The sequence below is a fragment of the Dicentrarchus labrax genome, unplaced genomic scaffold (genome assembly GCF_905237075.1).
Source record: "Dicentrarchus labrax unplaced genomic scaffold, dlabrax2021, whole genome shotgun sequence".
In the NCBI taxonomy this organism is placed as follows: Eukaryota; Metazoa; Chordata; class Actinopteri; family Moronidae; genus Dicentrarchus; species Dicentrarchus labrax.
In genome coordinates, this window is record NW_026136721.1 from 16,217,803 (window position 1) to 16,244,307 (window position 26,505).

At 40.2% G+C, this 26,505-nt stretch overlaps 1 long non-coding RNA gene across 1 annotated transcript; it reads left to right on the plus strand.

The window, feature by feature from the left end:
- Positions 1-1,426: 1,426 nt before the first annotated feature.
- On the plus strand, positions 1,427-26,051 carry LOC127354959 (uncharacterized). The gene is made up of 3 exons (XR_007881651.1): positions 1,427-1,652; positions 20,146-20,183; positions 25,785-26,051. It is a non-coding gene; the product is annotated as an uncharacterized LOC127354959 (long non-coding RNA).
- Positions 26,052-26,505: the final 454 nt, after the last annotated feature.

A 26,505-nucleotide genomic window follows, 5' to 3' on the forward strand; every position in this document is an offset into this window, starting at 1 on the left:
TTATAGTTTTATTTTATTTATTTATTTATTGTGTTGTTATATTACTATATTTCACTACTACAATATACTTTATCTTATCTCATACTATATTATTCTATATTGTTACAGTTATCTGTTATACTATGTTTAATTGTTATGCACCATCAAACCAAGATAAATTCCTTCAATGTAAAAACCTACTTGGCAATCAACCCGATTCAGATTCTTATTACATCATATACTTAGCTATATTTCTATTATTTTAAATTTTTAAATTATCTTTAAAGTCTGCGTTAAGCAATAATAAATATGATTTCTGAGTTTCTCACACCAAAGAAAAAAAGTGATATTAACCACCCTGCTAAATTTGAATGATTAAAAACATTGCCAAGTATATGAAATTAGGTTTCAAAAATGGGGGGAAAAATGCATTGTTCTCTGCTCTGAAACGCTGTGTGCTCTTTTTACTTTCTCTTTCTCTGTACTCATAAATGTCCTTGTGCTGATGCAACAACCAAATTTCCCTCTTGGGATCAATCAAAAGGATTATCTATAATCTGTACATGCATGTTCTTTACAGCAATCACCTATATGTATTTTTATTATTATTATTATTATCATTTAACAGATTGTATTTGTGACTCTGGCTGAGCCTTTAGATTTTCCTCCACAACCACTGCTTCACACAGCTAACCTAACTCACACACACACACACACACACACACACACACACACACACACACACACCTGTACACAAATCCACTTTAGAAACAAGAACCACGAGATTATCATGATGAAAGAAATTCAACACAGAAAATAAAAAAGATTAGAAAGAGCAGAGTCATCCTCTTCAGCCCGTGTATTATATGTAAGTAATGTCCCTGGATCTGCACTCACATGATTCATTTTGGTGTACGGGTGCCCCATCTACAGGCTGAAGCCTATACCAGCACGCTGCAGACCACTAGGTGGAGGCAGTGCTGCATATTTGATATTTACTTAGACATTATTATTATATTATAACTGATCAAGGAAATACCCTTAACGTGAAAATATGTTAACACTTGAACCAGAACAGGTACACCATATTACTACCTGTAGTCCTCCAACAAGGTATGTTTTCGCATGTACTTGCAAGCAATACGGTGAATAATATCAGGATGCCTATATTTTTTTGTCCATTATATATTTTAATATACGTTTACATTATTTTTAAAGCCCGTATTGTTAAACATATTTCTGTCTAGGCCGGGTGAACTAGCTATAGTACTCCTCATGTCTGAAGAATTGGGACAGACATAAATATTACACATGAACAACAGCCCGCCTGAATCACGTGTGCTCGGTCTCCAGCAAGGGATTTGCAAAAAAATGAGTCACCGGTCTCGGTGAATGAGATTTCACTTCCTGCAATATTGTGAGCCAGTGTTTCCGCTCCAGCCGGCATACTAGATCTACACAGCATGTGCGCTGTCTGCTCAGCCCCGCAGAGAGCGAGTTAACCCCATCCAGCTGAGTGCACGTCGGTGAAAGTGCTCCGACACGTCGTGCTCGAACGGAACCATTGAATTCAAACCGTGAACTGGAGTCAGAAAAGGTCCGGGGGGGGGCACTTGTGTTTCTGCAGGTTGCCTGTCAGCTGCTTACCTGGGAGCCGGTGATCCACCCAGGAGGTATTTGGATTGTTTTATTCATACGCCTGTAAGGCGTTTAAGTCACATGTCCTTTGCTTTGCCTGCTTCAAGCTGTTTACGTGTTTAAACGTTTACGAGTCATCTGCTGCCACTGTGAGCAGACAGGCTCGGTAGCCCTTTATTGGGGTATTATAACCATGATTAATGAGATTTTGTCCGGCAGCTGGTGGAAATATGCAATCCTTGTCCACACTTTAGTTATCTGGGACAGCCAAACAGCTGCACTATTGTTCAGTACTTTCAGTGCAATCTTCCACCACAGGTCATAAACAGCCTCCTGTGTGAGTGGCTGCTGTGTTTGATGTGTTAGAGACACTCTCACTTTGCTTTTTGGTTAAAGATCACTGGTTTATTCTTCCATAGGAGTGTTTGTAGACAGTGAGAGTGTTACACAGTATTATCTAATACAGGTAGCTTTCATTCATTCTCTGTTAATAGCTGTTTTTTTCTAAAGTTGGAGGGAAAACAAAGCTCTTTCAAATATGCTTAGGCTTTGCAGTGCTCCTTGTTTCAAGGAGTTCAAAGGTCAGGGTCAGCTAGAGCACAGAACCTCCTGCAGCTGAGGGATTCACTCCGATGATACTAGTTGATACCAGGAGTTCTGCACTACTGGGGAAAAGGACACAGTTTTAATGTGCTTTATAGTTTTGTGCTGGTTTGCTCTTTTGTGATGTTCATGTGACAAGATGAGCGGTAAAATTAACCTTTAATATTAAAGCAAGTGTTGTGAATGCACAAGGACAAAATGAGAATAAGAATAGAAACTATGCAAAATCAAAATGACAAGGCAGGAGTGACATAGTTTGGGATTAGTAACAGCAAAGTCAGCACGCATATACGTAATTTCTCACATATTTCTACCAGATACAAGGATAAAAAGTATTTTAATTGTCATTTACAACACAGGATTGTATAATGAAATTAAGGTTGTAGTTCACTTTATGCTACTATATAATACAATAATTATTTACAGGAAAATGTATTAATAACCCATAAGAATAAAAGATACTATTTTGATCGATGTGGTGTTGAGGTTGACGCAGCCTGTCCTTAAGTCTGGTGGTACGGCAGCTGAAGCTTATGTCCCTCTACTAATTCTACCAGTGGGTGCTGTGTTTTATTATCTGATGCTTGAAAAATGAGACAATCCCGGTGGAAATTATTGTGTATTGTTGCTTTTAGCCCGTTCATTTTCCGGTCTGATTCTTTTGGCGTTTTGCTGCCTGAGACAGTATATTGTTTGTTACTAACACTACAAGCTGCTGAAGTAAGAGCTCTTCCTCAAGTCTTACACAAAGGGGCTTTAAAAACAAGCAGCATGTTGAACTGCTCTTTAGATAAGTTTTGACCCAAAGGAAAACATCACTGTAAGTCATCATGAGATGTAGATGATAAGTTTTTTTACATTTAGATTCAGTAACTTTATCTTCAGTGTCAGAGCATGCAGACTTATTTTTCATCCTCATCCAAACTATCCACAAGACAAACTGTCTGTAAGTCAATTTAATAATTTCTGTTGTTGAGTTATAGGTGCAGGCTTGTAAGAGTTGCAAGCAGTGGTTCATATTATTATTATTATTATTATTATTATTAGAGGGATTATAATACCGTCCCTCTGCATTAACTGGTGGGTCTTTCTGCTGGATGACTCTTGTGTGAGTAAACCGCTACACCCTGAAAAAATTATTAACTGTTAAATGGTCAAAAACAGCTGCGTTACTCTTTTTTTGTATGCAGCTTCTTCCTCTCAGTTTCCCACCTTTTCACCATTTGTTTTAATTTTTTCCTTCCCTGACTCCACCCCTCCCGCTCTCTCCCCCTTTTCTTGCCTCTCAAATCGTGAGCACCTCCTCAGCACCTCCTCCAGCTCTTAGATATTTCTCAACCTGTAATGACTCTCTTAGGATATCCATTTCCACACCAAAGCTGGAACTTAAAAAGGGCCCAGACAAATATGATAATTGTCTCCGAAAGGCCTGCAGTCTGACACACTTGATTTTTCATTTCTGTTGCTTTTTTCCTCCTTTTGTTTTGTTCCGCACAGCTCTCTGAAAAGCTGTGAATGTTCACCATATGGACCTGAAATCTAAAAGGGTATTCCCCTCTTTCTCTGATTTACTCTGATAGAAAGGTGGCCCTCATTCAAAACCCTCCTGGGACTTTCTATAAGTGAGATATTTGACCCACAGCCAATGACCGAATAGATAAAAAATGCAAACATACTCCATATTTATTTTTGCTGCACCTCCGCTTATCCTCTTTGATGTAAACTCCATTTTCTCTCTCGTTTTGCTCCGAGTGATTCACAAGGTCATCATGAATTTTGCAGTTGCTTGGGAGTCGAGGGAGGCGAGATGGTGAGGTTTCTGGCTCTTGTGGCCAGTGTAAGTTGAGTAAAGAAGAGGAATATTACCTAGTTGTCAAGCTTGAAATGAAAGCTGTTTTAAATGTGAAATCTTTATGATCATCAGTTTACACTAGCTTCAAAATTACACATTAAAGGCCCGTCAGATTCCCTTAACAGTTTGTGCAAATTAGTCCAAGTGTATTGCAGCCATTTAATCCACTTTCTGTTGTTATTTGTTATTTGGACATATATATATGTTTAGAACAGTGGTGAGTACCTCAGGGCCAGCTGTGTCAAAATAATGCAGCAGCCAATCAGAATTTAGTGTTCTCCACAGGCCTATTTGTAATAGTCGTATAGTGTTGACCTTTACAGTGCTTGCAGAATAACATTTAGATAGCGCTGAGCAGAGGGTAATCTTTTGTCTCAACACATCTGCAGCGGCCTCTCTGTCCGAGCTGTTCTCTCTTGTTTATTTTCTCCACCCTAATGAATGGTTTTATAATAACCCGAGGCTCGATTGAGCTCAGCTAATCGTAAGATCCATGCCGAGACACAGGAAGTACAGTGTGTCCACCATGGTGGGGGAATGGACTCTCAGCCTCATAGATTAATAACAGAGTCAGTGAGCGGTTGAGTGGGTGCAGTCTGCAGGGACTGTTAATGAGGCGCGTCCATAGTAAGACTTAATTACTTGGGAATGTGTTTTGGGAAACATGAACTGAAGAACTAGGACAGCGATATCGAGGGAGAAAATATTTAATGAATGTAGGTTTTTGTGCTTAAAAGAGGAGCTCCATGAGTGACAGGTGTGTAGAGGAAGATGAGGTGTGCACATGTTGCAGCTCCTTTAGTTACCTCCTGTTCTTGATAACCTACTGCAAACTTAAAGAAAATGTTTTTATGCAATAGTTTCTACTATGTAGGAAAAAAAGAATGTGTGTGTGACTGAATTTTAAAAAGCACACAGCCCAGTGAATTTGAACCTGTCCAGAGGACAGAGATGACTTCATCATTACCTCACCCTGCTCTGCTAGAGGACTTATCAAAAACATGTGGCTCCACTCTCCCAGCACACTGCAAATTGATTGAGTCTTGGACTGCAATGTTTTTCCTTTGTTAGACGATGTGTGTATTTGCGTGTAAGCAGGTTCATTTTATTATCTTTCCTTTTTTGTCTCTCTCTGGGTTTTGACTTCATCCGTCATTCATTTGGCTTGTTTCAGCGTGTAGGTCTGGGTTTGGTCAGACAGGGCAGAGGCAGGACAGGATTATACACACCGTGTCTGAGCACATGAGCTTGGGTGTACGTGTCTGTTACACTCAATGAAAAGCCCAACAGGCATTACATTTTATTAACCATATTATTGCACAATAACAATATAATACAGCGCTAGCCTTTTAACTTCGTTACCTTTGGTATCAATCATCAAATTCTTGGCAAAGAAAAGTGAATAAGCATGTTTCCCAATATTTTCAGCTGTTCCATTAAAGTAAAGTGGTGGATCCAAACATTTTAGCAGGAGTTAGGACCCAGTTATACCAGTAAGTTGCACACAGTGAAATTAATCAGCACATTTTCACAAAATATTTGGTGATGTAGGGACTATAGGTATAGCTGGTGAACTGCTGTAACTGGTGAGCCAGATGAGAAAATGCTAACCCTGGAAACATTTGCTGTCTGTGGTTCTTTCTGTTTTCTCCTTTTTGTGCTGTTTACTCCCACCTGGCATGTTGTTCTCAAGGGGAATCTCACTGTACACAATTTCATTCAATAAAGACTTTTATTTAAGAAGGAAAACAACTTCTGAACTGCTTTCTAACTGTCAGCAAGCTCGATAGCTGGGTTACTAATCGGACAGTACCCCCATAGAGTTTATTGAAAAGATGTGTTCATACCATCAACCATAAGTAACATCCCTCTTTTGTGGAACAGTTTATACTCTTAACAGAGGGAGGGAGTTATATACCAATGGATTGTACAACCACACAGCTAATAAGCTAAAGTTATAGCGTCCTTCATTTTGGACTCTCTGGCTCTCTGTTCCCTCAAAGGTCAGTAGCGCTGTTTAGTGCTTATCAACTCGATGCAAAAACCACATCCGTGGGCAAATCCACTAATCCTGATGATTTCATGGGAATTCATTGATTATGCTGTGAAATGTTGCTGTTTTAACAGCTGACATTAAAAGACAGGAGGCTAGAATAAAAACAGTATATCCTAGAAAAAAAACTTGTTGTGACATGGTTGCTGTTTACTTACTATTGTTTGCTTTCTTTAGTTATAAATATCAGTTCTGATCAGCTGCTGATGCTTACGTGACGCTAACAATCTTGATAACGTGACGCTGAGCTGCACTGCTGATCTGCAACTTCAGTGTTGTAGTTGTTATGCTCTGATTCCTCTGACTGAAGGAGGCGAAGCTGAACGGTCTCTTGTTTCTTGCTATTGTGCATCCACAGTCAGGGTGCTGTTTGATGTGATACATGTGTGGGCTGAGTGTTTAGATTCCAGGGTTGTTTGGTTGCCAGAGCCAGAGGTCCCAGCGGGGAGGGGTTAGAATAACCTTATTATACACTTGTGGGTGGATGAATTACTGAAAGCATCCGGCCTGACGTGGAGTACAACTGACTTCTGTCCAGCTTGGGGCAAGTGTGTATGTCCATATATGCGTCCATATGACATGGATGTGCACGTGTGTCTCTTCTGCATTGGGTTCATAATATGTTTGTTTACACAGGCCTTTTTCTGTTTGTGAATGAGGGGGCAGTCTCTGGCAGAGCGTCAGCCCCGGCCAGCAGTGGGTCTTCCCATGCTGCGAGACAGGGTTTGCATAGATATTAGAGTGGAGTAACCATAGCAATGGGGTCAGTCTATGACCATGGGAGAAGGAGAAGTGCCAAGTTTTGGGCCAAATGAGCTTTTGAAGCACACAGCGGCTCTTTTGATCCCCGCGGTCATCACCTTATTAAAGCGTCTCTCTCTGAGGGTCAAACATTTGAGATCGTGAAAGTTCGAAGCTGACATAAGAATGTCAATTCCACTAGACGCTTGAACCCTTAATCACCTCGAGTGTTCATGAATGATGAGACTGAATATGTTGTATCTATTTCTAATTGCACTTTTTAAGTTTATGAACGTGTGCAGATGTGAGCTGAAGATCAACCATTGAGTCATGTGGAAATACCAGTGATCTGGTCTTTTGACATTAGATGGTTAGGATTATATAACCAGAACAATCTGTTAGTTCCATACTTGCCAAGCAAGGTCCACAAAGTCTTGAGTCCTTATTCAATCATCAATCTTAAATGTTGATTTTACTGTTAATGACTGTAAATGCTGCCACTATGAGCAGAGAATGGCACTAACTTGATATGCTGTTTTGCCTGGGCTGTTTGCCAATCATCAGACTGAGTACGCTGCCACTGTTTGTGGAGGAAGGGGGGGGGCTCCCTATTACTGTGCCCCGAGGGTCTGCATTAATATGGAGATTAGATTAGAAATCTTCCAGGTCACCTAATCTACTCAATTAACTGGCTGTCATTTCGCATATTTACTGGCAAAGGAAAAGTACTAGTATGTACTGTGTTTGTACTCATTAGCCAATGAGAATCCATTCCTCACAGTGTCTTCATGTGAGGGTAATTTATAGCTGAGGCTGTTTGTGTGCGTGTGTGTGTCTGCCTATGTGAGGAGCTTCTGTGGATGCCTTCATTATGGGTGTTGATCCCTTTGCTGTGTGGGGATCTGGAAAGGATGCACTGTCACTGGTTCTGGGTGTGATGGAAAGCTCCCATTGTGTGTGTGTGTGTGTGTGTGTGTGTGTGTGTGTGTGTGTGTGTGTGTGTGTGTGTGTGTGTGTGTGTGTGTGTGTGTGTGTGTGTGTGTGTGTGTGTGTGTGTGTGTGTGCGTGCCATATCTGAATCCATGATACGGCCTTGTCATCTAATTTCTTTAGTTCTCTTTTCTTTCCTTCTTTCTATTGAGCCATGTTTATTTGCTGTTTTATTACCCTGCTATAAAAGTCTTGCAGAGCAACATAAGTTTTGTATACACACACGCACGCACGCACGCGCACAGCTTCAGCCCTGAATCCTGCGGTGACATTCAGCTCAGATGGTGTGCTTTGTTCTGAGTGACTTTCACTGAGTGCACCCTTTATGTTGTCATCATTGCATAGGAAGATATATCACTCTGTAACTGACCTTCAGTGTAATGACCCGTGCTGGGTCATGATGTGTATTTCTAAAGGGACTCCCGCTGGATTTTGAACCATGTACACAACATGTTTATGTCAGTACTGTGCTGGTAATAACATAAAATGTTGTAAGACTTGTCACACCGGTTACCTTCTTATCTGGTTAACCACTAGCTGGGTAATTTTGTTATTTCTAAACATAGTTTTGGTTTCTGTCACATTTAATCACCGTATTTGAATGTGGATGCTTTTATTGGTTGTTGGTTTTCTGAGGGAGGTATTTGAGGAGTGAGAATGTGTGGCCAAAGTCTACACCACATTAAACAATAAATCTCACAATAGTTTTTGTTTCATGCATCAGTGCTTGTATTTCCTTGTTCATCTATTGTTTTATTACAGTATGACAAGTTCAGGACATGTAGCTGTTGGCTGATCAGTTGTTTAACTTCTCGGTAGAGTTTGGGTAAATTCAGGTGGGTAAGAGATTCATAATGTTGGTAATTTGATGAATATGGTTTATTGTCCTTTCTATGAGTTTATGGATGAACTGGAAAAGCTAAATGGCCAAGCATCAAGTTAATTCATGTAGGGCTCCAGCTATCCATCATTTTCATTATAAATGAATATGCTTTATTAATCGTTTAGTCTATAAAACATCAGAAAACAGTGAAAAATGCCCATCGCAGTATCTTAGATCATAAGATGATGTCATTGATTGTCTTGTTTTGTTCGAGCAGCAGTATCAAAAACCCGTAAGACCAAGAAAGAAAATAGTTGCCAATTAATTTTCAACTAAAATCGTCTAATCACTGCAGATCTACATTGATAAAGATTATTCAACTTTTCAACTATTCAATAACTAGGAATGCAGTGATCAGTGGAAATTACAACTGGGTCCAGTAAATGAAAATATCTGCGTCTGTGTGTATGTTCATACTCTTGTTGGCCTTGTGTGTCCAGGAAACATGCTTTATTGCCTCTCTGACCAAACATCTACATTTACCAGATCATCTGCCACTGTTTTCAGCAGGCACACCCATGCCTCGGTTCCTGTTTGTAGCACACACACACACACACACACACACACACACACACACACACACACACACACACACACACATACACACACCGTGGTATTGTCACATCACACACCCAGTGACAAATCCCTGCAGCACTGAGCTTAGCTGGCTGCTGAGTCCCGGCGTTGGTGTGGGTATGTACTGTGCAGTCCTTCTATGTTGTCTCGTCTCTAACTGGGTCAGCTTGTGTACTAAACAATGATTCTCATCCTCTCAACTAAGATGCTGTGTCAGCACTGCCCAGTGTGGTCTTAATGTTGTGTTGTGGCAGTTATTTGTGGTTCTTAGTCCTGGCTTTAATTGATTTAGTGAGCTTTATTTGGATGTGTGGTGTGGTAGGGCGTGACAAGACGTGACATGAGAACAAATGACATCTTACAAAACAGTGTTGATGTTTACTTGCTAGACAAGAGTGGTTTTGATTTTTCCACACTCTCACTGCTGTTGTGGCTCCCAGAGATCAGTTGAGTGTTACGTGTGTGTTTTCTTGGCACTTTGACTGGGCTGGCCATAGAGAGTTTTGTGAGCTACAGTATGTGTGTGGTGACACTGGATCCACTGGACCACCATGGTGCTAATCCACAGTTAGTTTATTTCTTCTTCTGCTGGATCACAAATAGTCACGTTGTCCTTGTGTGTGTTTATTCAGTTACATGTGCTACTATGACCTCTCATCCTTGCACACATGGCCAAAAATACCTCTCAGGCCGCCATGCCTTTAAGTATTCACCATTGGTCATCGTGTCTTTGTTTTGAATATTTTTGGTTAATATCAGTAATATAATGTCACTGGATACGTCAGAAATTGGCTGGGTGTTCCATTTCTAGAGAATTTGTGTGAGTTACAAGCTGCGTTTGGTTGAAATGTAAGATAAAAAGTAACATAACTGTGTTGTATGAAAGAAGGCAGACACGTTCTTTGACACATACAGTTTCAGAGTACTGTACTGTATAGGGTTACATCTGACCTTTTAATAGGACATTGGATATCTGGATATTACCTCCATTTATATACATTGTAACTTTTAAAGAGCAATTTAACACCAGCATCTTTTTTTTGCTGACCTACTTAAAACACTACTGCAGTGATGCCGACGTGCACTCTACGGTACATCAGCACACCATGCCATCACTGTTGGATGTGGTCAGAGGTGCAACAAACTTAAAACTTTCAGTGAGAGAGAGTGAAACACTGCTTTTCAGCACAGTTTACAAGTTTTTTAAATTTTCCCCTATTTACAATGTGGCTGGATTGCAATGATACTGATTGACTCTCGCAAAAGTGAGCAAAGACTAAACTTCGTATGTGCGTGCCAGCTAATGCATCCTGACAAGGATAGACATCATAAGCTCATAAACTTTGACTCTATCTGCAGGCTGACAAGTCGCTGCAGGTTTCCTGACAAAGAGTGAGGCTCTGGCACCTGAGGATACCATTAAAACCATTAACATAATGGAAGACCATTAAATTGCTAAATTAACACAGACTTTAGAGGACTCCCTCCATGTCTGGGCTGCCCTGAATCATTATCACCTTTTCCCTGCGCACAACTCCCAGGAGCACATATTCCTACACCGTAACATCTGCTGTACTTTGTGATTAATTTAATCCTTATTGTGAATGAAATAGAAGGTCTATACTGTATTCAACTCAGAGTCAGGTAGTGTGTACTCTGTGTCCTGTGCTTTAAGACGATATCTAAAGCTGCAACCTCACCTCAGCCTGTGTTCTCACCTCAGTCCTGTACTGGACATATCCCTCTACTGTACGTACAGGAACAGTCTGTCTTCACACTGTGCTGCTGTTGACGTTGCTGTACTTCTTCTCTGTTGGAGGGCCGATGGATGTCATTTGTGACGCATGTTACATTCTGCTCAGTAGGCCCCGTGGGCATCACCAAGCAGTCTGAGAGGTTGTGTGTCCCTGCAGTGTGCACAGTACACAAATTGACGTGTTTTTGTGGCTAGAGTGTTAACATTTTGATTTGCAACCAAGTGAGCTCCATCTCGATTTGTTTGAATTCACTCACCTTTTTGTGCACCATAAATGTTTCTCTTTTTACAGTTAGATAATCTGTTGTTGCTTTTGTTTGTTTGCATACTAAAACAGGGGTTTATATACGTTTTTCAGGCACCAATATTACACTTGACCCCAGAATATATTTTCAAATGCATACAAATGTATGCATCTGTGTGTTGTGTTGCTGTGCAGGAGCAGCGGCAAGCCTCTCCATCTGTTTCTGCTCCCACCGGCTGTCACTTATCCTCTCCAGCTCAGTCTCTATAATTTTTTCACAGTCATTACAGAGGAGAACCTGCTGAGGCTGAGCAGAAATAAACAAGCTGATCATCTGATTGCAGATTGCACCCTGTCACACCCAGTGTTGCCTACATGTTACCAGTTTCAGTTACTCAAGGAGTGATGTTGCATTACATCCTGTGCACACAGATGGCAACACAACCCTTCCACCCTTACATAATTGAATACTATGTGAAAAACGTTGCATTTGTCGGCCCATTTTAATAGGCAGAAAACAAAAATAATGTTTTTATTATTTAATTTATTTTAAATTTTAGATATCTAAAACATCAACTGTAAGTGTCAGATGGACTAGTAGATATAAAACTTAGTTTTGGTTCTCATCACACCGAAGTAAAATTCTCAAAACACCACTTTCTGTGATTTAATTAATCACAACACTAATTAGGAACACCTTTTTTTTTTTTTAAAACATAGAACATTTGAGATGATTGGGTGTATTTCCTTCTTACACACATTAGAAAAAATGGTCAATTGTCTTTACCTAATCATATTCAGTAATTCTGGTAGGAAAAAGTAGGGGAGATTTGACAGACATGAATTAATGCATTCAAGGCCATTATCTATCCCAAGGTAAAATAAATAATACTAATAGAAATTACCCATTTCCTATACAGTTTAACTATGTAATGGTAGACATTAAATTGCTTTAATCTTTATTGAAGAGTTTATTTTGAAAGGAAGCCCCCATAATAAACGTGAAAATGACTGCTTCTATATTTATTTTAGATCGGTTTTTCCTTAAAGAATTTAAAAACAAATTCTCATGTCAAATACACTTTCCACTTTATCAGTTCCCCGTCCTGATGGATCACTGCCCACACACTCACCCACAATTCACAGAGTTTCCACTGAGGATGTATCTGGTCAGAGTCAGGGAGAGATACCCTGTCAGATGTGTGTGTGGTGTCACATGTCTCAGACTCTTGTCGCAGGATGGGAAGTATGGGAAGGCTGTATTTCCTTTACCTCAGCGGAGGAAATAACTGGATAGGACCCATCTTTTGTTCTGTCCTTCCAGGACGGTCACTGATACGCTTTAGGGGAAGTCAGACAAACACAACATGTAGCACAAGGCCATGTGATACCATGTTTCTGTGGCCTTTATGGGACAATTACACAATATGGTGTTTCAAGCAGTTGTTGTGGATAACTTGGATGGGTGATGTCATCCGTCTTGTGGTCAAAGTGACTGTGGTGGTGTGTCCTGAAGATGATGTCATCAGTTAGAGCCTGATTCTGGTGTTCCGGAAAAATGTGTTTCATGGCCTCCGGGACATGACAATAAGTGGAAAAAATGACCAATAGTCTTGTGGTGTGTGTGTTACAGGGTTTTCAAGTCCAAAATGTTCCCAGCATGGACTACAAGGAAAAGGATTCATAAGAAGTTGGATTAGTGATTATGATAACACAGAATTTTGAGTTTTTCTTTCATTAATTGGGGACATTGAGAACAACTATCTGTTTTTAACTCTCACATTATTGTCAGTGCTCCTGTAATGCAAAGTCTAAGTTATATTGGTGTTATTATCATTGGCAGAGCTACAAGTGTAGCATAACTGCAATGGGATTTTACAACCAACTGCAAAGGGAAATCACAATTACATCTGAAGTTCACAGGCCTATGTAGTGTTTGGTAGGGTTGGGTAACATGTAGAAATCCAACTGGCCACCGTCAGCCCAACTGGTGTTTGCTCATATATTTGCGCATGTATGTGTGCTGAGTCTGTTACTGAGCAGCAGCTCGTTCTTTGGAAGCAGACCATTAAATTCTGAAGAAAAAAAACAACCGCCAATAGCAATAGCCAGTATTGTCCAGTTGCCCAACCCTAGAGTGTGTGTGTGTGTGTGTGTGTGTGTGTGTGTGTGTGTGTGTGTGTGTGTGTGTGTGTGTGTGTGTGTGTGTGTGTGTATACTAATCTTTCAGGATGTTTGGTTATCATTAAAAGCAATTTTTCTTATTCACCGTCTTTCTGAGAGTTAGATGAGAAGGTTGGTAATCTTCTCATCTGATGTCAAACTATTGTTTTGCCAGGACATAACATGAGTAAGGCCACATTTGGTTAATGTAAGGTTAAGTTCTAGAGTTACAATTGTAGTGGTTATTGTTTTTGGTTTATGTCTCAGTGAACTTTTAGAGACGATGATATGATCATTCATATGATGCTTTTACTTGTCATTCCTCGGACTGGCAGCAGATTTCCTCAAAGAGGCCAGTTCAAGTTCATAGGCACCAAATGCTGCGTAAAGTTGCCAGTTTATGGGTTGGATACCAATGGTCTATGTTTAAAGAAATATTAGGTTGACTAAAACTAACATTGGACTTATTGGCTTGCTTGGATTGTCCAAGAGCTTTATAGCTGCGTACAGTGTGTCCTTACTGTCTGAAGGACGAGTTCAGCCGGGGGTAGCTGCATGGCTAGCTAGCAGCAAAAACAACTGAATGATGAGTGACTGAATGATGGGAACAAGCTTTTTTCTTTTCATAAAATGATCATATGACGTAGTATATATTAACCTTTTCTCTAACAGTCTTAAGTTAGTGGCTTTAATATGTACATAACGAATAAATACAGCAATCAGTAGTCGCAGTAACAGTTAGTTGTGTCTGACTAGTAGACATATTTGTTCTTTCAAACAATTTTTGGCCGTTTGGTGGGCTGCTGCATTCTTAAACTACATGGCCCATCACATCACACCATCAAGCACTGACCCAGCTGAAGTGCCTTTGAGCAGGGCACTGAATCTGTATCAGCTCCAGAGGAACTGCTGCTGAATGGCTGTACGCAACCCCTGTTTGTGCGCCTGGATTAATAGCATATCACATTTTCAAGTTGTTATTATTAATAAAACAAACAAAGACAAAAGTGAGTGTTTAATGGGGCTGTATCCAGGCTGGTCATGTCATGTACTCTGCCTGAACTCATCCTTCAGCGAGGTTCTCTTCCTGTTAATACAGCTGTGTGGGTGATCTGTTCAGAAAGGCTTTATAAAGAGTGGCAGGCAGCCAGGACTGAACACAGATCAACCTGAGAGGAGGAGTTGGAGACATCTCGCCAGAACAATCAACTACATTTGGTATTGTACTTGCACTTGTATTATGAATGTAAACAAATGGACAAGATATTATCATTAGTCAGTGGTCTAACTCGTGACCCATTGGTTAAATTATCGTCTTCCTACCCACAGTTCTGCATGACCGCAGTGTTTCTCTGCAGTCTGTGTGGTATTGTTTTCCTCAAAACAAGTTGTTTCCTGGGTAATCACCCGAATTGGATTATCATGTAGTTGGTCTGGGATGGAGAGCTTCCTCCTGGGCTATGGTCTGTGTTTGTGAGTGTGTATTGATGCATGTGTGTGTCTCTTAAAGATGCTGCAATGGTATTGTTACCAGTAGAGGTACGTACAACCAAAAAAGTTAAATCTGGTTCAGAAGGTTTTGCAAATATAATTTCCGAATTAATGAGCTCAGAAAAGGAAGGTTTCTACATTTACAATATTTGCAATTGACATGTAGTTGATTTACTTAAAGGACCAGTGTGTAGGATTTAGTGGCATCTAGCAGTGATGTTTCATTTTGCAACTAACTGAACACCCCTCGCGTCAGTATTTGACGACCTGAGAATGAGAAAGGGCTGCGAAGTGTGTAGGAGAAACTACGGTGGCCATGAAACTCTAGATAGATAAAAACGGCTCATTCTAAGGTCATGAAAACACAATTTTCATTCAATTCAAGTTCTTCCAATAGATCCTCACACACTGGACCTTTAAATTAATATGGCAGTTTCCATCCACAAGACAAACTCTTCAAGGCAATGTATGAGTATACCCAACTGTTTTACAGTGGAAAAATATCTGGAAAGGGGCAGTTTTAAATGGCGTTGTGTGTGTTTATGGGTGCGGTTCCCCTTGTGAGATGAGATTGTTAGAGGTATGAACTAAACACTGCTATTTTTTTGTGCTGGGGTTTAGGAGGGAAAGGGGCATGTTAACTGCTGTTGCCTCACAGATTACCTCAGTGTTGTGTCACAAAGATGCAGTTGTGTTTAATGCAGAGCAATTGTCTTGAACTATATGATATTACATGTCCATCACATGTTCACCAGAGCTAAAGGTGGATATTTATACCTGCACTGTGAAGGCATCTGCATGTTTGCACATACATGCTGTTTGCATGTTTCTATTCTTCTGTGCAGTGCTCCAGACCTGAGCAGCTGTGTTTATTCTCCTTTAGTATCAGTAACCTGCCTGTCTTTGTACTGCTGTTGTCTCCAGTGAAAATCCTGCAAGACAATATCTCACAAATTCTCACAAACACCCTGTCCCGGCCCACCCCCGCTGTGTCTCCGCTGTCCCCTGGGGTTGAAATCCTGGTTGGAGCCCCTGTAAATCACCTCAGCACTGTATTCCCTGTCGTCAAACTGGTCGAAATAATTGTTGTTTTTCGTCTCAGTGTGTGTACTGTGCCGCTGAACAACAGTCTGACGCTGAGGAGCGCTCCTCGTTCTTCAGAGGCAAATAAAATGTCAAATATCGCCCATAAAAACAGCCAGCAACAGCCAGTCGCTGATAGCCCATATATTCGCCCAATCGCTCAACCTGATAACAGACTTAAAAAGCTCCAACCATACAGATTAATATTATTTTTTCTGTTAACAGTTTAACTCAACCTCAGATAATTTGCATGTTATTTCCACTGGGATGAGTTGTAATTCTGGCTGTAGTTTCAAGGAAAATAATTGCTTTTGCTTTTTTTGAAAATATTCCATTTGTTTCTGAATATGTCTTCATTTGATTGTTCATTACTAAGCTGTCTGCTTTTTCTAGTCATTCTGCAGGCAGTTATTTATTTGTTGGAACAAGTGATGTGTTAAGTTTCCTGATATAACCTAATGTTTATGGACAGTTGTAGCACAGAGTTGGAAACACACACTCACACACATACATACACAGCCACACACACATCCCAATAAAGCAGAGTCAACAGTAGTCAGATTAGGGGGCTTTCAGAGTGGACAGCAGTACAGAATCACACCATCTGAAAAACTGCTGCCACCAGGTGCAAATTCTGCTCTTCAGCGAAGCTGCAAGGATACATCCAATTTACATCCCCTTTTGAATATTTGAAGAATAGGCAAAATCGAGAGCTATTTCGCAACTCTGTGCTATGCTAATGCTAAGCAGGTTAATGCAGTATATGCTCAAATTTGAACTGATTTGCTTGGGGAATGGTATGGTTTGTGACCTACAAGCTGCAACTTCAGTCTTGTCTTGCTTTAATATACTGTTATTGCATCAAATTGAAGCTGAAGGTATTTGGGGTGTTATCAGTTCTGTGCAGCTATTCCTGTATCGACCTATCATGACAGGATGCTGTCATGTACATGTGTGAGTACTTAAATGGGTTGATTTTCACACTTGAACAACATTTGACAAAATCAGCTGATGTTTCCTGCTGAATGAACAGAGTCCTGGCTGGCTGTCTTATCTGCCATCTGTTCTGTCTCTGATGTGAGGATAAACAAATTCTAACACATGCTTCTTTTGCTTTAGGCTCAACTAAATTGTTTTGGCTCTCAGTTAAGAATTTGACCTCTGCTGTGATGTTAGCTCAGTCTCCCCATCTTTTCCTTTCCTCTGGCTGTCTCCTCCTCTCACTCATTACACTTTCAGTCACACGTTACATAAATCAGCTCAATAGCGTTGGAAGAATTGCCCGTTATCCCCCTCATACCTCTAAATTAACAGAGTGTCCAACCACCACGCCATCAGAGAGTGACAGGGCTGATCTGGACGCTCAACTCTCTAAACTCGACGGACAGGATTGTTGTGTAACTGTAGCAAAACTAACAAGACAGTAAGCAAAGTTGACTTTTATCTCATCCCTTGGCTTTTTAAAAAGAAGTGGTGTCTCTTTGAGCTTTGGTCACACCTCAAGCAACTTGTTGTAGGCCTGTGTTCTGTTTATTAGAGGTTTACTCATCCCTCTAATATGGCCAAAGCAATAATTAGTTTAAAAAAAAAAAAATCCAGACAAAGACTTTTGTCTGTATTTTATATAATGAGGGTGAAGGGGGCCATGCTCTGTGGCTGAACAGTCACATCCACCAAATCACTAAGGCCACCGCAGTGGTCAACAGAAAAGGTTGTTGCATAACTGTGCTAGTTCTCCTTGTCTCTCTGCATCTCGCCCAAAGAAAAAATAATTAGTATGTCAAGTGCAGTGCCCTGCTTAGTTAATGACTTGAAGTGGAGTTCATTCTGCTTGTTTCAGTTGCTGTGGTACATGTTGTTAATGCTGCTGACAGTGTGAACCTGGTCATAGGTCATGACCAAGCTGTGGTTCCCTATAGACTGTGAAGAAAAGATTAAGGGGGTGAACACCCATGCTACTTTACAGTGGTGGTTGACCCCTGGATGTATGGATGCTGGGAGATTCGGACGGACTTCACAGCTGACTATCGACCGACTGATCGTTTGACTCTTCAGTCAGTTTGTATTTTCAGCTAAATTCCACGTACATTACATGTATAAATAGGGGTATATTTCTGTTGTTAAAAGTACCTTTTTTCACACATAATAAGCATTGCTTACCTTCAAACTGATCTATATACAGTAACTTAATGTACATTTAGACCAACTTTTAAGCACCTTGATTTTAAGATATTCCCGCTAACTTCCTGTGATGGAAATCCACTGCTTTTGTATAGTGCTTTTCTCCAAAGAGCTTTATGTTCCACACATTCACAAGGACACTTTGACATGTGGACAGCAGTGGCAGGGGGAATTAAACCGTCAACCCTGTGATCAGTAGACAACCTGCTCTATCTCCTGAGCCACAGTCGGCCCGCAAGTGGTCAATCGAGACACATCTGAAATTGAGACTCTGATGCTGATGCCAAATGTGAACTACAGTCTGATCTAGGCACAGTCTTGATATATCTGGTTTCGAGAAACTAGGTCTGAATAGGCTGTGGGTGCATAGATAACCAAGCTGAGTAGAATCTGTAATCCACATTCATCTCTGGATCAGGCATTCACCAATAAGCCGCTCATAGATTCGAGCAGACTTGCTGTCAGCGACTTTTGTGCTTCTCACACATTTTATTGTCATTCCACACCTGAGAACTGAAGGAAAATTCATTTTTCCATCTCCTAACATGAAAAACATCCCCATCAGATTCAGCAGGTGGTTTCAATTCCTGTTCATTCAGCCAACCTGGACAGACATCTGGGACTTTTCACATTTCAAGTGTTCTACAACTTCTCGTAATAGTCCCAGAAGCAACCAACACTTCCAGTCATTGTGCCTACAGTTGCATAATTTTGACTGCACAAACTCATGCAAGATTCAGCTTTTAGCTGTTCTGCTAAATACAAACTAATGTGAGTCTTGTGGATTCATACAAGACACAGCCCTTCATGGAGCAGCTTCGTCTCTTAACACATTGTTTCATAATTCTTCAATACATAGATTTGGGATATTTCTTATTTTGGGCCATTTCTAAAATTCCCAGTAGCTAGTTTTCAGTATAATGGAATACAGGCGCAGCACCATCAGCAATAACACATCTCACATGCTATCAATAGCTCTCGTGTTCTCCCACAGTGAACCATGCTCCCTGGTGTTGACACAGTTGGTGTTTGTGCAGATGACATAGATGACTATCAAGGGCAGACCGAGTCCCTCAGGCCGCCTGGTGCTCGGTGGAGCCACCAGTACAGTATGGAGGCACAGCCCACTCTCCGTGGTGGAAAGTGCTGACCGCTTTGACCGAGAACACACACGTTGAGGCCTCTACACTCGTGAGGATCCAGTATAAACACATGTACATGGGCAGTAATTGAACCACATCCAGACATGGTAAAGGTTCCTGTAGTATAAAGACCGTAGAGAGAGCATGATGAACACTTGGTCTCTACAGAGTCTTTCCTCCTAGAAATGATTCATGCTGTAAGAGAGGAAGAAGGACATTAAACATTTCCTTTGTAAAGAAGTTGGTTGGTTACCAGGTTTTCTGTATCTAAAAATAGGGTGTGTGGTTTGTCATTTTGCCTGCATGCATAAAAAGACACCCAAAGCAGGTGGTGTTGGTGACATAAATCCATGTCTGTCACCTGATGGAAAAGACAGACAACAGAGGTTTTCTAACATTGACTATCTTCTTTTTCATTAAATTGTTTGAGTGTGTCAAATATGCTGAATTACAGAGCAAACAGTTTTCAAGGATAATGAAAAGGCTTCAGGCTATGAAGTAGACTTTATTGTGGGAGCTGTCTTCTTTTAATTTCAGGTTATTATTTCACTCATTCCTGGCTAATTTGGGTTTTTGTGTCCTGGCATTACAGTCTTCAAAAAACACACAATGAGTAAATAACACTTAAAGCAAATGAGTGTGTCTGCTTATAATTTTGACAGATTTCTTCATCTCAGACACATAATATGTCTCAGAGCTTTAGTGGATAGCTGTAGCAGTAATAATAATAATAGTAATAATGTGTTTGTGTCTTTTTTTCTTTGTCCTAGTTGGCGAGACGTTGTTAACTCAAGCAGTCCCCTGAGAGGTAAGAATTTCAACACGCACCATTTCAGCTCCTTCTCAAACTTCTAAAACACCTGTTGATCGCATCAACAGCACGGCTCTGTTTTGGGTATTACTTTACACCATAACGCAGTTGATGGGAAATAAAATGAAAAAAAACATTCTGAAATGTAGTGTTGACTGAAGTTTTGGTCTGTCGCCCAAACGCCTCCGCCCTCCTTGTTGGTTTTCTCAAGGACGCAGAAGGTAAATGGAGAGTAATAGTGAGCTCTTTTTGGAGAGCCTTGAATAAATGACACGGATTTGGTCGGTGGTAAGCCTACAAACTGCTTCTGGCTAGACATTTTACTGTGTTGGAAGTTAGGAAATAGTGACAGGCCTTACTCTCCCTCTCTCTGTCTCTCTCTTTCTAGTATCTCTCCCTCACTCCTTTGCCCACTTGTCGCCAGGACAACTAAGCAGGATCTTGTTTGTTACATGACGCCGTTAACAATTATTAATCCATTCAATGCCTTAGCTTGCTTATTGAGTCTTGTCAAATAATGTATTTTCCCAACTCGATGGGTGGGGCCATGTCAAAACTGTCTGGTACTCATTTATTTTTAGTTTTTGCCCTCTGTCTGCAATTCATGGAAAGAGAAAGGATGAGATTGTGAACCACTTTATTTACTAAGTACAGTATGGATGTGAATTTGATGGAGCTAGGAGGATTTTGACAGTTTGTTTAGCACAACAAACAGGAAGAGTCTGTGTGTGTGCTGGTTAGTGCTGCACAGTTAATTGATATACTATCGTAATTGCAATATGGCCAAGTGTAATATCGAAATCACACAAGTTTTTTATTTGATAAAGGTAAAATTTTTGACAGAAAAGCTTTATAATGAAGTATTGTAGTTCTGAAGAGATGTCCTGGTGTACAAGTCTTGTTCTCCACATTTCACAGAACATTTTTGTTTAGTACAGACACCAAAAAACTTCACATCGTCATGATTAGAAATATTTTTTTAAGTGAAAATTAAATTTGTGATGCAAAAATTATAATTCCCCAGTCATGTCACAATCGCAATATCTGTCAAAATAATCGCATTGTGGTGCTTTTACCATATCATGCAGCCCTAGTGCTAGTTTGTAATACTGAGACAGATGCATGTCAAGTGCCACTACACAACAACACTTCCTGCAGTGGCAGCTGGAGCTATTTCAAAGGATGGACTGTTTAAGTACACTTGTTGTGACTGAAGCTTCTTAATACTACTAATTTTCACATTCACACTTTAATTTGTCATTATCTTTCATTCCAACATCTTCAAAGACTAACTTAGTCAACCTTGCTTTCAGTCAGCTGTACCACAGGCCACAGCTGCCATGCTTCATTTTCACTTTTTGCGAAACGCTGCCTTCCCCTTTTTAGACAAATTCACTTTTTAGACTTTCAGACTATTGAGATAATCCTGCCTGTCCGGTTTTTCGTTTTTAATCTGTTGTGTCAATATGTTCACTACCAACTGTAATGCACAAATGCTTTAGAAGTAAACAAAAAGGTTCTTGTATGCAAGAAAACTCTCGATTGGTTCAGTATTTTAATGTTGAGCCTGTTGTCATTGGTCTTCAGTGTTTGTGTTTGGCAATAGATATGCTATGTTGAAAGGCAACACTTACACTCAGATTTCTATTGCGCTACAAATGACTGTGCAACTTCAACAGACATATAGCACATATAGCATAACAGAAACACTAGGTGATACAGATATTGTATATTCAACACCAAGGACCCATTTTAAACCTTTGATTGTAGGAAAATGACTTATAACTGAGCTAATGTCATTATCTTTTACGTAGAAGTGCCTGCCTCGAGTATGCGTTTTCATGATACCAGTTACAAGCTTTTCTGCTTCTGATCAGATTCTCTAATTAAAAAGGATGATCATCATAATCAAGAAAGCCAAGATGGTCTTTGCAACCTTGTGCTAAAGTTTGTTCCCATGTCATCTGAAAGAGAATTGACATTCTAAGAAAACAGACACAAAGAAGCAGTTTACAGTATGTGACTGACTAAGTGAGGTTGCACCACCCATAAATGTTAATTTGCGGAGCTGCTTTACTGTCTGAACATGGTATGTTCTTGTTTCAGTGAATCCAAAGAGTTCTCATCCCTTAGCCACAGTCTGACTCATCCTCAGCTGTAAAAGTAAAATGAACTGTAATTTAGATATTTAGATATTCCTATGATAAATGGGTTATACTGGACACAAGAATCCATATTGAGAAAGATCCTCTCCCTCTTTCCTTCTCCTCTCTTTCCCTTTCTGTGTGTCTCTTTACCCCTCTTGTCTCTCAGTCTCTCGGTCTCAGCCTTATCTTACCCTCCCACTCTTTCTCTTTCTCTGTCAGATACTTTTAGGGCATCTCTCTCCTCCTCTCAGTCCTAGTTTGGCAGATCTCCCAGGTCCAGTCCTTGCGAGGTCAGGGAGGGGAAACACAATGCAGCTTTGCTTGCTGACGTGTCTCACAATGTGTCAAATACCTCTCAGAGTACATTTGCAGACAAAGCAAGGCGGCAGTTGCACTCATATCTGGGTACTTTCTGGATATACCATTTGAACTATCACCAGGTTTAGCTGCTGAGAGCTTTAGTTGTGTTCAAGTCTCTATTAGTGTGTATCTCTGATTATTGCTGTGGCTTGTGCTAGCTGATAATACTGCACTTTATATTTAGATCAGTATGTTGAGTGGTATTACATGCAGCATTAATTTGCTAGTTTGCATGTCTTTCTGATACACTATGTTTCCTCAGGGCACAGAAGGAGTTCACTGCAGTGTCCCTGTAGAGGCTAAAATGAGGCGTGGCAACTTGGCCTAAGAATAAAACATTTTTACGACTTTCAAAACTTAAATACAAGCTAATCAAAGGTGAATCCCAGGAGGAAGTAAGATTTTCTCATTGGCTCCAATAAACACTTGCACTCATATACAGCACTTAACATGAGCTACCTGCTCTGATCCAAACCAGAACAACATGTTCTGTTATTATTTGTATTATTAACGTATCTCAAATTGAGACTTTCAACTGAATATAAGTTTTTAAAAAAATGTCACAGTTCTCTCTGATAAGTTGATTCAGTGTAATTATCAACAAGGACTTTGCCACAGGATTCCCACTGGAGCTGACAGCTTTGTGATTTGGACATGTTTGCCATTAAGAGTGCAAACTACAGCTAAGCCATCTGGCTAAGCTCCTAATGCTCCATTTATAAATTACACCACAACAGAAAGTGGATTAACAACTGTTGATGTAATCTCTTAATGAGTTTCATAGTGCTTTCTGTGATTTAGTTGATCCTGCACTGATAGCAGAGTTCATAAGTAATACACACTATTGAACTGAATTAGGCATATTGGCCTTTTGACGTGTTGACATTGTCTAGGACCGTAGTAATGGAAGTTAGTGGTAGTGAGACGAGAGTCAACTCAATCCTTCCTTTTCTCATTCTTTAAAGCTACAGTCATTGATTATTCGACCACTTGGGGGCAGCGCAACAAGCTGTAAACACAACATGGACATATTATCAGTTGATGTATCTAACTAAATGAACTCAGCGCTGCTTGTTAGCTAGCCTAGTCAGTGCAGCTAACCAGTATCTACTCGTCGGTGAGCCAATTCATCTCATTGTCCACTGTGATGGAAACCACGGCAATCCTAATTTCACATTGCTGCCATACTGTTTGTTATTAATGTTCCTTTGACAGTTGTTTATTTTTATATAGTCCAATACTGGACAGATATTACATTTCTGCAGCTGCTTCCAGGTCTTTGAACAGCTTCCTCCTCTAAAGTGAGTAATTGTACCGTAATATATAATGTTAAATTGAATATCGGTCAGGAACCTTTTGTGACTACAGAGGTTGATATTGAACGAATGAAACACTTGTTGGCATTGCAAGTAGTCAAGGTGTTTGTTCAACCAGGTAACAAAGACAAAATGAGGTTTAGAAGAAACAAAAAGAACCAGGCATTGCTGAGGGTTTAGCGGGTGTCTTCAGAATAAAGAGGGCTGAAAAGACGATTAAAGGGACAAAAAAAGAATACCATGGAAGAGAAAAGAAATATAAAACACATGACTGCCAAACTGGTCACTGGAGGGACGCAAAGGTCAAATCTTTCCACTGGTCATTTTCTTTCTCTGCAAGGTTGATTGTTTTTTTATTTTGTTCCCTTTGTTTTCTTTGCTCCGTCTCTACTCTTGTTTTTCTCTCTGTGGTTGTTTGTCATCTATTCTCCTCCTGCTTCCATCTCCCCTTCTCTTTTTCATTTCCTTCAGTAAGACAAGCTGTCCTCTACTCAGCAGGGCAGTAAAGAGACGTCAGTGTCTCCCTTCGCCCTCATTTAAAGTCCTCTCGTCTTCTGACTTTGTTAACTGCCTCAGCATGCAGCCGGTCCTGGCTGCCTTGCCCTGCTGATGTCATGCACCTGATTGTAATGCCATTCACAGTGAGCGTCTACAGAAGGAATATTAGTTCAGTGGCTTGTTGGTATCTGCCTGCTCTTATTTTGTGAAGCAAAAGCTCATGTTAGCAACAATTGCAGCAAGAGTATAGGCTCATATTTATAAAAAGATGACATCCTTAAATATCCAAAAACTAAAATTCACAGAACATAAACATGTTTTCAAAATAAAGTGTGGCTACAACACTGTCTTCATAGCACAGGGCACCTCAGAAAATGTATCCTCACTGCTTCATTTCCATTACCCAGATGCCCCAGCTCATCTGGAGACTTAAACCTGCTACCCTCCAGTCAAAAGCAGCTTTTCAACCCTCCAGACTTCCATCCTCACAGACGGATGACTTTGTCATGTTGAATACTTGTGAAGCTCTGTGACCTGAGTTGCTGGCTGCCTGCTCTCTTCTCTGCAGTCATCTGGATGGCTTTATCACAGCTGCTCTTATCTCCCGGCAGCTCCAAACCGCACTCACTGGCTGCCCACATAACTGTCTCTGTGTAAACATACATACGCTGTGGAGGTAAATTCATCAGGGATTAGTGATTTTGGAAACTCCCTGGCCTTGTTTTTCAGTCAGGTGTGCACTATAAATGCTAAACAGGTGAATCTCTTCAGACATACCTCCACCTAGGTATGTCGTTCTTAAGGAAAGGCGATTATATTTTTATTCTTTGCTAATTTAGGTGTTACTGTATGTAACATCCTGAGAAATCAAACACAACTAAATACAGGCAGTTATGTATGTATATATGATATGATTTTAAGCTTATACAGAAAGTATTCTTAAATACCGATACATTTTCAGTTATTCATGTGTAGTTTGGTACATGACAATTAAAAAAACAATTCCCCAGTGTAATCAAAACTCATTTAGTGAGGCTAGCCTGGCCATACCTTATTTCTTTCTCAGTAATTTCTGGATTTCTATCTGTAGGTCTTTCCATTTGAATATTTCGTACTTTTCAAATGGACAATGCATAATTTGAAACTTAATTGTGACATTTTTGGACCCTTTAAACTGCATATATATGCTTTCTGATGCATCTGAAAGGTATAGAGTCATACAAGTGAAGTTTAGAATCTGTGCACACATACTGTATACCTCTTTTTCTCTTTCCCAGATGCATCCTGAGTCAGACACATCTTTGGCAGTCACTCATTCACTCACTCAAAGACAAATCAACACTCATGCTAAGCTGGCTTCAGTTTAGAGACTACTGGACAAATCTGCAGGACAAAGGAGGTTTTGAATTATACACATTTTTACTGCAGAGACAGGCAGCTGTTGGTGGGTACAGGCCACGATACAGAGACATGAAAAGACTGTAGGCATCCAGCCAAAGTGATGGATTTTATAGAGGGTGGAAACAATAAAAGGCTTACAGTTCTGGGAGAGTCTTTGGTGTAAATCATAAAAGGCCGGGCACATCTGACATGGATAATAGTGTAATGATGTTCAACCCAGCCCTCCAGCATAAGAGCGGTTGAGCTTATTACAAGTTTATTCTAGTTATTTATTGATCAAATTTAAACGAGTAAAACTGATGTACGCATTTTAGTTCAGTTCAGTTCAAGTTTGGTTCAGTAAGTATAAAAAAAAATGGCAGCACAGTTAGACAGAAATGAATCTGGAAAAGGTTTACATTGGTTATCCTGGAAGAACGTACGCACACACACACAACAGATTTGTGGTGACCATTTGCATTGATATTAATCAAAAGGAGTCTTTCCAAGGACTAACACACATTGATTTGTAGTAACAAACTGTTTTAATTATAATCAGAATAATGGGTGTTTCCCTGATAAATAACATCTGTCTCTGTGACTCAGTCAGAGGAGGAG